This window comes from Schistocerca cancellata, chromosome 2 (genome assembly GCF_023864275.1).
Source record: "Schistocerca cancellata isolate TAMUIC-IGC-003103 chromosome 2, iqSchCanc2.1, whole genome shotgun sequence".
Lineage (NCBI taxonomy): Eukaryota > Metazoa > Arthropoda > Insecta > Orthoptera > Acrididae > Schistocerca > Schistocerca cancellata.
Window position 1 is genome coordinate 930,901,587 of NC_064627.1, and position 12,220 is coordinate 930,913,806.

Consider the following 12,220-nt stretch of genomic DNA (forward strand, 5'->3'; position numbering starts at 1 on the left):
GCGTGAGCGGAAGACGGCCTAACGGTGTGCGGGACCGTATCCCAGCTTCATGGAGACGGTTGCGAATGGTCCTCGCCGATACCCCAGGAGCAATAGTGTCCCTAATTTGCTGGGAAGTGGCGGTGCAGTCCCCTACGGCACTGCGTAGGATCCTACGGTCTTGGCGTGCATCCGTGCGTCACTGCGGTCCGGTCCCAGGTCGACGGGCACGTGCACCTTCCGCCGACAACTGGCGACAACATCAATGTACTGTGGAGACCTCACGCCCCACGTGTTGAGCAATTCGGCGGTACGTCCACCCGGCCTCCCGCATGCCCACTATACGCCCTCGCTCAAAGTCCGTCAACTGCACATACGGTTCACGTCCACGCTGTCGTGGCATGCTACCAGTGTTAAAGACTGCGATGGAGCTCCGTATGCCACGGCAAACTGGCTGACACTGACGGCGGCGGTGCACAAATGCTGCGCAGCTAGCGCCATTCGACGGCCAACACTGCGGTTCCTGGTGTGTCCGCTGTGCCGTGCGTGTGATCATTGCTTGTACAGTCCTCTCGCAGTGTCCGGAGCAAGTATGGTGGGTCTGACACACCGGTGTCAATGTGTTCTTTTTTCCATTTCCAGGAGTGTATCTACAAATTTCAGGAACTCTTCCATTGAATCGTCTGGTCCATGGACCAATTCCCACTGCAGTCTCTCTGGTAACCTTCTTTTTAAAACATCAATTTGTGTCATAATATCAAAAGAGTTATTCAAGTGAGCAAGTTTTTTCAATTGATCTCTGCAAAATTTTTGCATTCCCCCTACTTTCCCTCTATACACTGGTCCATTTAGAAATTCTGACTTTAATCTGGCTTGTATGGATTGTGACCAAAATTTGCAAATAAACTTAGCTTCAAACTCTTCAAAAGTATTCCAAGAATCATTATTCTCATTTGCCCAGGATAGGGCCTCCCCTTCTAGAAACCGTTTTACTAACTTAATTTTTATGTTATCTGACATTCCTGCAACAAACATATTCTTACATTGGTGAATAAAGTCAATAGGGTGCAGATTTTCACCAGGAAAGCATTTCACTTGGATGTGCCCATACATTGTATTTTGATTGTAAATCGTTTGTTTGGACATCAATGCGTCCTCCAATTGTGTATATTTAGTGTGTATATTTTCTACTTTTGTATCTACATTAGTGGTATACAGGTTGTATTCTTGTTTAAGGTTTTCTGATGTTTTGTCTATTCTCTGATCTAATCTTTCAACTTCAGTATCTACTCTGTTGTAGATGACAGCAATGCTGTCTGTGTTAGCTTGTATGTTTTCATTTAAACTTACAACTTTAACTTGAAATTCTTTTCTGAAGTGTATCAACTGTTCTCTAGTGTCCTTACTGAGGGTAGTTTTAATTTCCTCACACTTCTCATTGAGATGAGTACTTAATAGATCAAAATCCAAACTTAACTTATCCAGTCTATCTGTGAGTTTCAAACTTACTTGTTCACTTGATTGTTTAACATCCAAACGTACTTGTTCAATTGATTGTTTAAGTTGCGAGCTTATTTGTGTTGCAAATCCTGCTAGCCACTCTGTTAAGTTTAATTGTTCACCATCCCCTGGTTCAATTTTTACATTTCCTACGATCTCATCACTCTCAGGTAGAGACATGTTAACTAATAATTAATTTAAATGACAACAACAACAAAATACCATGCTATATCTATGCTATGAAGTCGTGATCGGTGTTCCTGTTGGCTTTCTTCACTTCTATTCGGTTTTATCGAAGCTGAAGTCTTGATTGATGAATTCCATTGACATAATCCAGACGTTAATCTTCCGAGCGGCGTAGTCACACAAACACATTTTATTTATTTATTTATTTATGACATATTTTCACTGTTGCCACACTGGACAAATACACTTTTTTGGAATGATAAGCACTTACGAAATTTATCGCTGCACTATTATCATCGATGCACTTAAAGATCCTGGACGAGCCCCCACTTTTGTAATGGTCCCCTGGTCGTAGATATAGCTAATTGCTATAATCGCACTATTTCACTTCCATTTACGGAGCTTGTTAGCACTTGATGTTAGGTTGGTGCCATTAAAATGTATTGTGTTGTGGTAATCGCTGCTACTTGCTGGATCGCTGCTGTCTCTCTATGCTGATGCTGGCTCTAAATCTGGTTGTCTAGGGTTAAAAACATGAGGTCCCGTGTTTTTTATATGCTTTTGATGATAAAGAACGAGCGAAACCAACACATATGTAAACTTCAAATATTTATTACTCTGGTGGCCATCTTAATTCCACTGTCCACCAAAGACCATGACACAACACAAAGTAGTATTTCCGTTACGTGTTCTTTGCATTGTTTATCCACCTCAAACAATAACACACAAACACACTTTACCAAAGTGATATTCCGACTGCCTCTCGACCGTTCTTGCTGCTTGTATTTATAACATTGTCAAAGAACTACTAAAAAGAGATATAGTTTACAAGTCACGTGTACATCTGTTATCATAATTTGTGCAGAAAAGTTATTAATTTGCATCGAGTGACATAATTTAACATGTTATTAAAATGACAGACAGATTTGTTGACTTGACAGAATAATTCTTTGTTACGAAAAGGCCGTTTTTTAGAAGTTTGTCAATTGACTTCTCTAATTTGGAAATACAGAAGCGTCCGATCTTACCCATCGGCTTTGACCCATGACGTCACAAATATGGCGGAAACGACCATAAACGACAATTCCAATATGGCGGATATAAAAACATCGCATACGTATCATAAACACTGAAATACACAGGTTTCACAAAAAGCCTAATGACTCTAACGGGACAAGCGTGGGAAATTGGGGTTTTTTGGGTGGGGAGAAACTAAATATACACAAATGTAGTCACCGACCGCCATACAAAACCACGCAAAACGACGAAAAAAATCGACATCACAAAACTGACCAAATACCAAAAAACACATTCTTATCCGGAATCAGACACTTCCTTTGACCTATATAGATCTACAGTAACTCCCGATCCCATAAATTGGGATCGAACACTTCCCTTGACCTATATAGCTCAACAGAACCTCCCGATCACATCCCCCAATACAAAACTCAAAAAACACCACAAACCATAGCAAACAAACACTTCCCTTAAACCTACATACATCTACAACAGCTCCCGATCCCATAAATTAGGATCGAACACTTCCCTTGACCTATATAGCTCAACAGAATCTCCCGATCCCATCCACCAATACAAAAATCAAAAAACACCACAAACCATAGCAAACAAACATAGCTGTAGAAATTTGATCAGCTCTAACGGTGTCTCGCCCATCATCGCCCTCAACCGAGCACTATTCATGCGGTCTTTCATATCCATTCCTGAACAAAGAACCACAACCGAATACACTGAATAACAAACTCACCCGACGTACAGCAATTATCATTACATTAACCATCACACAAAACCGTTAACTCACTAATACAAATTCCGCTTCAAAACCACGAACACAGCACTCACCACTGAGCAACAGCAAACTGGCCCCAACACACCAAACAAACGAAAACCATGAACACACCACCAGAGGGCACAACAAACACCAACACGACATCTACAAACACGCCACAATCACAAACCAAACTCCGCGCCGTAATGACGTCACACACCACAACACGCTTACGTCACGGGTCAAAGCCGACGAGTAAGATCGGAGGTTTCTGTTGACCCTCTAATTTCCATAAATAAGTAAATAACATGAATTATTAAGAATTACATTGGTTTTCGTCTAAAATAGGATTGATTTCGTGCATACTGAGTGAAAACGCTCCTAGTGAACAAATAGGTTTCACTGGGTGATTTTTATTTAAGGAGATCCAAAATACCTAAGTTGGCCACTATTTTTCGTACTTCATATTAATTATTTAAGATGAACTTAGTGTTTTTTCATGATGACATTTGCTGTATCAGTGATCAAGTGATATAAACTTTTGTGTGGGTCAGTTATTCAGTGTAATTTAATGGGTTGACTGTTTATGCAGACATGTTATGCAATCATTGTTAACATACACAATAACTTTTCTATAATCATAAATACTCATTAAACTGGTTGAGTTTGGAGGGTATCGCATACTTCGGTACAGTAAAGCCTTTAATATGTTCCGTTACACCATCCTAAATATTTGTTACAGTTACAATTGCTGTAGTACCACTAGATGTGTGGAAGTGGGTATGTTGTGTCTTTTTGAAACTGAAATTGATAGTGAGACCATTCACAAAAAAGCACTTGACAATCCATTGTGTATATTGGAGTTATTTTCTCTCTATTATGATGACAAATTCTATATCATTTTGAGATGATCCCTGGATGTATAAATAAATAAATTACTATCACAGTATAATTTGTTCATCAAACACTACAAGGTGCGGCAAAAAGGTGGCAACATTAAATGAATGTTTAATCAAGTGAAATTACAAGGCTGGGATTTGGTTACATGGTTTCAATTTGCACTCATACTGCTCAGTGGACTTACAGTCTGTCCATTGTTGATTGTAAGCCCATTGGGCCATTTGGGCAGGGATAGAAGTGATGACCTCAGTGATGTGGCGCTTCAAGTCGTCAAAGTTGCTAGGTTTGCCAGCATAGACATGATCCTTGACCATCTCCCACAGACAAAAATTGCATGACGTCAGGTTGACTGAATGTGCTGGTCATAGGAGGACCATGCCTACCAAGCCAATGTTTACGAAGTATGTTGTTCAAGTACTCCTGAACCATCTGACTATAATGGGGAAGGGCACTGTCTTGCTGGAAGTACCCTCATTGGAGAATGGTAAGTGGTGCATTCTCCTCCATGAATGTGCTTAGCATGGCAAGCTAATTGTCTCCCCTGATTGTCTGTTCCTCAAAAAAGAAGGTCCAATAACTCCAAATTTGGTCACTTCACACCAAGCGTTTGCCTTGGGGAAGTCCCACATGTGTTGTCAAATTTTCCAGGGAGGTGCTCAGTCACCCAGATGACACAGCTGTGCTTTTTCTCATGACTGCCAATGTGGAATTTTGCTTCATCAGAAAACGTGAACAGAATGTCACCCCATGTGCACCATTTCCAAGATAATTTGTGCACCACTCACATGGGCTTTCTTGTCTGTGTTTGTGAGCAGGTGCATAATCTACAAGTGGTATGGCTTAAATTCCAACCACTAACATTTGAGAGAGTCTGTGTGATGTCTTGGCTGGGCTGGCTTCAAACACATCTCTTTCTACTGCTGTCTCCCTTGCAGTCATCTTGGAACAGACCCTGTCCTTACAAACTTCTCCTAGCTCTTACCAGTTGTCAGATGTGATGGTGCATCCCATTTGGTCCAGACCTTGAATTTTTTCTGTACAATGCTTGGAGACTGAAAGACCTCCATCCAGGCTACTATCTTCCTTTGCTCCTCAGTGAAATATCAGGATGCCATTTGTGAAAAAACTAAAAAGAGATCATTCAATATTATTTTGGGTACACATTTTAAATTCTTCTGTTGATTAGAGTTTTGAGTGGTGTTTCTGAACATGCTAAGTGCCTCACCTTATGCTTGTGCTGGAAAGTTTTTATATGCTAGTAACGGTAAGCCCAAGTGTTTGTAACTGGCTTGGGAGTTTTACAGTCTGGTAGCTGTGATGTCAGTCTGCTGTTTTTGGTGTATCATGTTGAGGAACAGACTGTCAGAGTCTATAATTCCATTAATTTCCTTTGTGAATGCCACCAACAGTTTAGAATGAAGAGGGATGTAATTGTTGGTATTTTCAGACTTTTGAAGTATTAACTACAATACTCTTTAACATGTTGATACCCCACAAGGTCACTGACCAACACACCACAGCCTCTCACCTGACACTGTGTGCCTGGCAGTAAAACAACCATCACTATGCATACTGCGATCAACATTTTAGTTGTGACTCCACAAATTCATGTGATTGCCTTTTTCTGCTAATTTATAATTTAAATTTTTAATTGATAAAAATTGCCCTATAACATATATGATCACTTTGTATGAAGATAGTCCACACAATTGTTCAAAGTTAATTTTGAGTCAAGATGAATCCCAAGAAGTTTAGCAGAAGCACAGTCACTGTTTTGTCTACAGCAACATATAGAAGCACATGCCTGTCAGCTTAAACTGAAGGAGGGCTCTTTTATAATTGTAACAGTATATAGGACCCCTTCAGGAAACTTTCATTTATTCCTGGAAAACTTGGATCTCTTGTTATGCTATCTGTCAGATAGGGGAAAGCAAATTATTATTTGTGGGGACTTCAATGTTGATTCACTGAAAGAGTGTAATAGGAAGAATGACTAGGAAGTCTTGCTCGGTTCTTTCAATTTGACATCTGTCATTAATTTTCCTACTCGGGTAGTAAAGGACAGCAGCACACTGATAGATAACACTTTTATAGACCAAGATAAGTTTAAAACATTAATTCTTGTCCTGTTGAGAATGGCCTTTCTGATCAAGGTATTCAGCTAGTTACAGTATATGACATAGCTCCATTCAGTAATTCAAAACTACCCTACAAAGTTGTGTGTTCAATTAATGACTCAACAATTAGAAATTTCAGAGAAAATCTTCAGCAGTTAGACTGGGATGAGGTCTACAAGGAACCCGATGCTAATTTAAAATATAAGTTATTTCATGATACACTTGTAAGAGAATTTGAAAACTGTTTCCCCAAGAAAGTAGTTAAATCTAATTATAAGAAACCATCCAAAAAACCTTGGCTTACTAAAGGAATAAAAATATCTTGTAACCACAAAAGGTAACTGTATCTAACAACAAGAAAGAATAATGACCCAGAAACAGCCAAATATTGTAAAAACTACTGTGCTACATTAAGAAAGGTTATTAAAAAGTCCAGAAGCATGTGCATCATGTCTGAGATTAATACCTTAATAATCAAAACAATTTGGAATATTATTACAAGGGAAACAGGGCAACCAAGAGTACAGGATGACAGCATTACCATCAAACTGAATGGAAACTTGACAAACAACAAGCCAGAAGTCAAAAACATTTTGAATAATTATTTTTTAAATGTTGTAGAGAAAATAGGATCTAAATGTTCATTATTAGAAGAAGCAAGGCAGTTAATGGAAGAGGCCTTCCCCACACCATTTGATACAATTGAAATTCCACCCACCTGTCCTTCTGAAATTAGGAAGATAATAAACTCTCTTAAGAATAAAAGCTCACACGGAATTGATGGCATTTCCAGTAGGAAAATAAAAGTTTGTTCCCAAGAGATACGTGGGATTCTTAGCCACATATGCAATAGCTCTCTGAAGCAGGGTATTTTCCCAGATAGACTGAAGTATGCCATTGTTAAACCACTGCATAAAACAGGGGATACGTCTGATGTCAACAACTATCGCCCAATCTCTCTTCTGACTGCCTTGTCCAAAATTGTTGAAAAAGTAATGTATTGTAGAGTAGCTTCACACCTTTGTAAAAATAAAGTTTTAACAAAATGTCAGTTTAGTTTCCAGAAAGGTTTTTCAATGTAAAATGCTATATATACTTTCACTAATGAAATATAAAATGCTCTGAGTAACTGGAAGTCACCCGTTGGGATTTTTTGTGATCTCTCAAAGACTTTTGATTGTGTAAATCATGGAATACTTCTAGATAAGCTCAAGTACTGTGGTATGAATGGGACAGCACTCAAATGGTTTAAATCATACCTAACTGGAAGAGTGCAGAAATTTGAAATAAGCAGTTCACATAATATGCAAAAAACTGGCGATTTCTCAAACTGGGGAACAATCAAGAATGGGGTGCTGCAAGGTTTGGTCTTGGGTCCTCTGCTGTTCTTAATATATATTAATGACTTGCCATTCTATATTCACAAAGATGCAAAGCTGGTACTTTTTGCCGATGATACAAGTATAGCTATCACACCCAACAGACAAGAATTAACTAGTGAAATTGTAAACGATTTTTTTCAGAAAATTGTTGAGTTGTTCTCTGCAAATGGGCTCTCATTAAACTTTGACAAAACACAGTACATACTGTGGTGTCACCGCCAGACACCACACTTGCTAGGTGGTAGCTTAAATCGGCCGCGGTCCATTAGTACATGTCGGACCCGCGTGTCGCCGCCATCAGTACTTGCAGACCTAGCGCCACCACATGGCAGGTCTAGAAAGACGGACCAGCACTCGCCCCAGTTGTACGGACGACATTGCTAGCGACTAGACGTACGAGGCCTTCCTCTCATTTGCCGAGAGACAGTTAGAATAGCCTTCAGCTAAGCACATGACTACGACCTAGCAAGGCGCCATTAGCCTTACCTACTTTGAGAGTTATAGTATAAATGTCTCAAGAAGAACGCTGTATTCATCAGAGAATAAAAGTTAAGTATAAAGCAACTACGTACTTTTCTTGCTACCATTCAATAGTTATCCTGTTCCAGAAATCACGCCCGTCTGCATTACATCGCGTGCCTTTCGGCTACCTCAGAGTGGCGTGGCTCTTGCTACGCTACAACACATACAGTTCCACACAGTAAATGGAATGACACCATTAATAAATATAGACTTCGATGAGCAATCGGTAGCTAAGGTAGAATATTCAAAATTTCTAGGTGTATGAATTGATGAGGGGTTGAACTGGAAAAAACATACAAAAGATCTGATGAAACGTTTGAGTTCAGCAGACATGTCTGCTTGTGTCTGTGTATGTGCAGATGGATATGTGTGTGTGTGCTAGTGTATACCTGTCCTTTTTTCCCCCTAAGGTAAGTCTTTCCGCTCCCAGGATTGGAATGACTCCTTACCCTCTCCCTTAAAACCCAAATCCTTTTGTCTTTCCCTCTCCTTCCCTCTTTCCTGACGAGGCAACCGTTGGTTATTGTGCAGCAGATGAATATGAACTGTAATAACGACACGATGTGTATAGGTCAACGCACCTGAAACATACAGACATTTTTCTTTGAAGTATTTCAAAACAATACTATGTAACTAAGAACATTCAACAATCTAAGTTGTATTGTGTTATAACAAATATTGTAAATTTAAAACTAAGTTACCTGTCATAGAATGTAGTCTTCATATGTAATCTTGGTTGAATATTTTCTTTGTGCAACGACTGAGAAACGCGTGCACACGAACAATATGAACTGCAATACTGTGCCGCGTGATCTACCTGTACGATATAACGGCAGTGCCGGAGTCACACAGACGCTTCTGCGCATGCGCACACTCTATCTGCCAACATAAGAACTTTTACGGCGCACCCGCGTCATTCAAATTTTGTATATAATGTGTATAATGTAGGCCATGTAAATAGTTGTAGATAACTTAGATTTTCTTGTGCCTTTAGGTGAATTGCTCGCCTGCAGGTGTGTCCTTTCGCCTCGCAATTCAGGGGGCAATATAAAGGCACATTTGCATGCCGAGCGTGAGTTTCCTCAGAAACGCGAAATATTAATTAAATAAATAATCAGTGACAAATAAATAAAGCCTATGGCACACAACTGCAGCGCTGTGTCGCTGATAAAACAAAAGCACAATTACGTTACTCTTATGTTTGATTAAGAAAGGAGAGAGCTCTGGTAGAAGTGGTGCGAGAAGCACGTATTTTATTCTATTGTCTGGCACACCGCCATATTTCATGTTATTGAAGAATACTGCGAGTTGCAACCAGACTAGGCACTCGATCCTGTAAAGAATTTATATTTATAAAAGTAAGTAGGATTATGAACTGTAGGCTTATTCATTGAATATATCTGATTTAACTAACTGTGTAATTTTTTTATGTTTAGTAGACAATCACCTGTGTATGACGTATTGGCATGGCTGGCAAATTATTGAATTATTGAGATTTAGATTATGAGTCCGCACCTACCGCAGCAGTCTTTGGAAACGATTTATTTACGAAGTCCGATTATTTCAGTTTTATTTCACGGTCAACTACGAGTAACATTGCCTTTATGAGAAAGCCATTGTCAAGCGTCTAATACCGAATAATTAAACGTCCACGTTCCAGATAAGCAAATATTTATTACAATCACAATCACCATCATACAGATAGAATAATTAATATTTAAATAATATTTTTTATTTTATTTATTTTATAGAGATTGAGTAGATGGGAGAGACTGGGTTTGTGTGCAATGAGAGGAGGTTGAGGTTTGCTGGAAAGGTTGTGAAGGGTGAGTGAGTTGCCTTTCCGGAGGTGGGAAACCAGGAGATTGGATAGTTTTTTAAGGTGGAGGGTGGCATGCTGTTCTAATTTGCGGTTGGCCTGTTGGAGGATGCTCTGAACAACCGGTGTGGATGTGGGAGAGGAAAGATTGAGGACTTTTATTAGGGACAGGAGTTGATGGGTGTGTTGATTGGCTGAGTGGATGTGTAGGTGAAGGATTAGGTGGGTGAGGGCAATGGATTGTTCGGTTTGGAATTGGTATAGGGACTGATGGAAAGAAGGGTTGCAGCCAGAGATGGGAACTTTAAGTGTGAGGCCTTTGGGGGTGATGCCAAATGTCAGACAAGCCTGAGAAAATAGAATATGGGAGTGTAATCTGGCTAGGGCGAAGGCATGTTTGCGGAGGGAATGTAAATAAAACTTAATGGGGTCGTTGTGGAGGTGTTGTGAGGGTGACATGGTACTAGAAGGTGGAAAGTGGAACACGAGGCTGAAATGAAAATGAAAATAAATATAAAAATATATGGGGAGAAATAAAGGTAAAACTAGAAAGCAAATGGAGATCTGGTGTGAAAAAAGGCGAAAAAGGGTTGGTTAGAGCTGGGCTATGTTGATCCTGTGGTGAACTTGTGTAGGTAGATAATGATGTGCATAAAGGTTAGGTGGTTGTGTTGCCGCCAAAACACGTTAAAGGGTGGAGAAATACGGGAAAATTTCGAAAAAACTACGTTGGGATGTATTAAAAGGGTGGTTTGGTGGTGGCAGATTATGGAAATGAAGCTAACAATTGTCTGATGAAGAAATAATGACGTTAAAACCTGTGGGAAGCGGCTAAAAATGATCGATGATGCGAGAAAAACGGAAATGGAAATAAAGCAAAAGATATTAAAACTAGCCGAAAAGGTTGTTTACTAGCTAAGGCAGAGCCACGTGTGAAAGCACCCACGTGATTTACCAACTGACCTGCCTACACTGTGAAGCGTTCAATGTGGTAATGACCAGCAACAAACTGTCCATTCGCATGAATGGACACAGGCAGACAGTGTTTGTTGGTAATGAGGATCACCCTGTGGCTAAACATGCCTTGGTGCACGGCCAGCACATCTTGGCACAGTGTTACACCGTCCGGGTTATCTGGATACTTCCCACTAACACCAACCTGTCAGAACTCCGGAGATGGGAACTTGCCCTTCAGCATATCCTCTCTTCTCGCTATCCGCCAGGCCTCAATCTCCGCTAATTTCTAATTTCAATCTGCCGCCGCTCATACCTCACCTGTCTTTCAACATCATCTTTGCCTCCGTACTTCCGTCCCGAGGCCCAAACTCTTTGCCTTTACAAATGTCTGCTTGTGTCTGTATATGCGGATGGATATGTGTGTGCGTGCGAGTGTATACCTGTCCTTTTTTCCCCCTAAGGTAAGTCTTTCCACTCCCGGGATTGGAATGACTCCTTACCCTCTCCCTTAAACCCCAAATCCTTTCGTCTTTCCCTCTCCTTCCCTCTTGCCTGACGAGGCGACCGTTGGTTGCGAAAGCTAGAATTTTGTGTGTATGTTTGTGTTTGTTTGTGTGTCTATCGACATGCCAGCGCTTTTGTTTGGTAAGTCTCATCATCTTTCTTTTTAAATATATTTTCTCCCACGTGGAATGTTTCCCTCTATTATATTCATATCATTAATTTGAACCCAACAATCACGTTTGTTATTGTTATTGTTATTGTCACTGTTACATTTCGTAGTCTTTTCTGTCATCTTATTTCCTCCTTCTGTTTTTGCCAGCAGTTTTACTTTCTATTCACCTTCTCCTTTTTTACCGTAATCCAGTATACAATTTTATCCCGCCGATATATACTCAATAATACGTAATAATACGTAACCCACTTCCAAACCATAACAAAAAAAAATTTTTTTTTCGCTTTCAACACTACCGCTGCTATAAAATCCACCGTTTCCAGTTCACAAACAGTTCCTTTCAGCTAGTAAACAACCTTTTCGGCTAGTTTTAATATCTTTTGCTTTATTTCCATT

The 12,220-nt window shown here is 39.9% G+C and overlaps 1 protein-coding gene across 3 annotated transcripts in view; it reads left to right on the plus strand.

Annotated features, from left to right (window-relative positions):
• LOC126162891 (leucine-rich repeat-containing protein 10-like) overlaps positions 1 to 12,220 on the plus strand; it is a 150,080-nt gene that overhangs the window by 34,861 nt on the left and 102,999 nt on the right. Inside the window, exon 1 of one of the 3 annotated variants that reach the window (XM_049919696.1) lies at positions 3,871 to 3,891. The exons of the other annotated variants lie outside the window; for them this stretch is intronic. The gene's annotated coding sequence lies outside the window, so the exon portion shown is untranslated. Of the gene's footprint in view, positions 1 to 3,870; positions 3,892 to 12,220 lie in introns of those variants that run through there. 3 annotated transcript variants of the gene reach the window in all.